The 3,946-nt window shown below is 39.0% G+C and overlaps 1 protein-coding gene across 12 annotated transcripts in view; it reads left to right on the top strand.

Annotated features, from left to right (window-relative positions):
• The first annotated feature begins 519 nt into the window (after nt 1–519).
• Nucleotides 520–3,946, top strand: part of LOC144978001 (polypyrimidine tract-binding protein 1-like) — a 351,175-nt gene continuing 347,748 nt past the window's right edge. For 4 of the 12 annotated variants that reach the window (XM_078923561.1, XM_078923635.1, XM_078923600.1 and 1 more), the window contains exon 1: nt 610–830. The gene's annotated coding sequence lies outside the window, so the exon portion shown is untranslated. Of the gene's footprint in view, nt 831–3,946 lie in introns of all 12 variants that reach the window. The other 8 variants (XM_078923571.1, XM_078923553.1, XM_078923609.1 and 5 more) reach the window with 5 other exon arrangements.

Raw genomic sequence — 3,946 nt, 5'->3', positions numbered from 1 at the left:
GTGTTCAAAGATAAATTGGCGGAATTTGACTTCATAGTTTAAAAGCTATCATAACAATTTATGCCCGGGGGTTATAGGGGATAAGAAGGCGGATAACGAAATCAAAAGTAAACGAGGATGAATTTATAACACCACGAAGCTGTGTGCGGTGAATCAAGTATAACGTAGGATAGGTAGAACCAACGATGGTAGAACACTTCTATCATTTTTAGTAGAACTAAATGCTAACCATCAAACGTCAAATCGTCAATCTGGACTTGTTGAAAGTTTCCAACTTTTCAATGACTTCTCACCACACATGATAAGCACACACAGCGTGCAAGAACAACATTCTCCCACCCATTTCCTGCGTCCTGTCTCTTTTTCCGTTGTTTGATTTCATAGTCTCTACTTCTACTTTTACCCCTTTCCACTTCGCCTAACCCTGACATTTACCTTCTCTCCCCCCCCCCCCCCCCCCCCCCCCTCCCCTTTCCATTCTAAACCATGATTCCTAACCCTCACCAGCCCATATCCTTATTTCAACCTTTCTAACCGCGAAAAAAAAAAGCGAAAGCCAAGGCGACTCTTCGCTTCGACTTCAAATGATCTGGCTTTTTATTCTTCTTCGTGCTTTTCACCGTTTTAACGCGCGGACCTGGTCACAGTGCTTGCTGTGCCATCGGATTGTCATACGTTCTGATACGACGGAGATTAATTCCCGATTCTTATCTTCATTCACTGTCATTCACGCCTGTTTGATTCTTGCAATTTTATGGATTCTTTCTTAACTCGTGGATTTCACTAGTTTTGTTACTACTTCAAAGGGTTATAGTTATTTCTTTTACACGGTAAGTCAATCGTTATGGTTTATGCATTTGTTATTATCCGCTATATTGACGAGATAATTCAGAATTAATAGAAAGACATTTACAATTCGTTGGCCTTAGACAATTACACAAACAATAGATGTGAACTATTTCATGTAGGTAAATAGAGTGCATATGGGCTTTGACAATATGGAAACCTGCTTTTAGGGCCATCCACATAGAAGCGCGACCTTTTTATGAACAGAAATTTAAGAAATTTTATGAATTTTAATAATTTAGTAACTGTATTTATTGATTTCAATTTTGCTTACAAATCATCGACCACGGTATAAGAGAATAAAAGTATGCTATGTTATTGAGATATCAAGGACAACTTCATTTAGCCTTAAATGTGACCCACCCTTGGTGTACTTCATTGCAGGTGTGATGACCCGATTTATTATGGTTTAGTAAACTTAATTGGAAATGTGTTTTCCAATGTTGCTTACAAATCATGGATCATCTTATAAAATAATACATTATGGTCTGCCAATGTGATCATCTGTATTTGTTTGGGATATCAAGGATAGTCTTTTAGTAACCCTTTAACCCTTTTAGTAACCCATCACCTGGGGTCTACATCTTTCCATTCAGGTCCAATAACCCAAATTATTATGAGCTCATTATTGTATGGAAATAATCTCGAATTAACGCACAATATTGTACAATATTCAAATCAATCCCTTCCAAATATTATGTGTTCAGCAACACAACGTATTGAATGAGACATAGTGTCTGTTAGGCGATATTACACAATTAACTTCGACAGAGACATCGCTGTTTATAGCCAGGTACTCATTTTACACCTGAGTATGATGAGAAAATGTGAGTAAAGAGACTTTTCTAAGGACTCAACTATGCGCCGCTCAGAGCGGGACTCAAACCATAGACCTTCCGATCCGTAAGCGAGCGTCGTATCACATAAATCACATAGCACCACAGAATGTCGTTTTAAGACAAGTGGTCTCCATAGTGATAAAACTGATACAGTTAATAGTATACAGAAAGTCATTTGTTGGCCATAAAACCCATTTTGATCAAAACACATTTTATGGATGACTTTATAATAAGTATTGTAAATGAGATCGTTAACAATTACCATTCCGTAATGCCGCTGTGATTTAAAGATGGAAATATAAATAATGTCAGCTGAAAATAAATATCAATTATAGGATCCAATGTTTTATTGTAATTAAATGACGAGACATGCTTTCTTCTTTTAGATATACACATCACATTCATGATGTTATCGCCAGATACGTACACAGTACAAGTTCATTTATATTCTCTTTGAATCAACATGGACTGTTGGAGGGAAAGCGCGCGCGCGCGCCTGTGTGTGTGTGTGTGTGTGTGTGTCTGTGTGTTTGTGTGTGTGTGTGTGTGAGAGAGAGTGAGTGAGAGAGAGAGAGAAAGAGAGATTGTATCTTTTTTTGAATGTTAAAAGAAAGCTCACTTTATAAGGGTTTGTGCTTGTAATGTGTGTGTGTGTGTGTGTGTGTGTGTGTGTGTGTGAATGTGTGTTTGTGTATGTGTGTGTGTGTATGTGTGTTTGTGTGTGTCTGTAACTGTGTGTGTTATATATGCATTTATATATATATATATAAAATCCTTTTTTCAATGTAAAAAGTAGGCTTGTATATAAAGGATGAATTTGTAGCAGTCAGCCATACTTTATGTATATAAGCTATTTACAAAGCCACGAGTGAAATGTCAAGCCCGTGTTTACCGTTACCATGGCAGGTGCAGAATCATTCTCAGAAAATGAAAGATAAAATCAAACAAGTCTTCCATTTAACGCAGGTAATAAAGTTAATGCCCCAAAACTAGCCCGAGTACTTAACTCTTGAAATACGAGGAGGGTCAAGTGAGGTTCGAGCATTTGAGAGAGAGAGAGAGAGAGAGAGAGAGAGGGGGGGGGGGGGGCGAGGGAGGGAGGGAGAGAGAGTGAGAGAGAGAGTGAGAGAGTGAGAGAGAGGTAGAGAAAGAATAGAGAGAGTGAGAGAGATGAGAGAGAGAAAGTTTGAGTGAGTATGGGGAAAAGAGAGATCCTTTCAGAGACAGAAACGAGAGAGAGAGAGAGAGAGAGAGAGAGAGAGAGAGAGAGAGAGAGAGAGAGAGAGAAGGGGAGGGGACGAAAGGAGTGGGGAAGAGAGAGAGAGATGAAGAGAGAGAGAGAGAGAGTGAGAGATGAGAGAGAGTAGAGAGAAGAGAGAGAGAGAGTGAGAGGAAGATGAGAAGATAATTGAAGAGATATGGAGAAGAGAGAAGAGAGAAGAGAGAGAGAGAGAGAGAGAGAGGAGAGAGAGAGAGAGAGAGAGAGAGAGAAGAGAAATAAGGAGATGGATGAATACACAAACACCCCCCCCCCCCCCCCCATATATATATATAATGATTTTTGGAACGGCACGTATTATTGGATGGTGAAGAAATGAATCATCTGTTAGATTCCCAGAATGCCACAATGGAAACTGAGTCAGGTTGTTCCGAATGAATAGCAAAATGATGCCCGTCACTCAAGTTTGTTCTCCATGTCCTTCATTAGTGTTCATTCAAAATGTTTCAACGTCAATGGTATATATGTGAAAAGGTCACAGGAATGGATGGAAATTGTGAAGATTGGGAGTGTTAATAGATTGAAAATGATGTGTGTTGCAGCGTTATAGCAATGTACAAACGTAAATGTATTGAATGGTAATTACATGACCTAATATATAAGAGAGAGGGAGCAAAAGAAATTGAAAATCTAGAAAAAGTAGATGTAAAAGAAGACGGACAGATAGTGTGTGTGTGTGTGTGTGTGTGTGTGTGAGAGAGAGAGAGAGAGAGTATGTGTATATGTGTGTTTGATAGAGAGAGAGAGAGAGAGAGAGAGAGAGAGAGAGAGAGAGAGAGAGACAGAGAGAGAATGCTTCGTTTCTTTGCGATGCCAGTAATTAGGTTAAATTTGAGATTAACATTAACCAGTTTAATTTAACATTAAACGTATTAGCGGAAATAATCATGGTGGTGAAAAGTATTAAGCATGCGATAGAAGAGAGGCGATGGTTTAGAGTAAGGCCGGATGGGAGAGGAGAGAGAGAGAGAGAGAGAGAGAG

Source organism: Berghia stephanieae, chromosome 1 (assembly GCF_034508935.2).
Source record: "Berghia stephanieae isolate SIO BIC M18660-M18661 chromosome 1, UCSD_Bste_1.3, whole genome shotgun sequence".
NCBI classification, from domain to species: domain Eukaryota; kingdom Metazoa; phylum Mollusca; class Gastropoda; order Nudibranchia; family Aeolidiidae; genus Berghia; species Berghia stephanieae.
The sequence above is the reverse complement of the archived record's forward strand: the minus strand, read 5'-3'. Positions and strand labels throughout refer to the sequence as shown.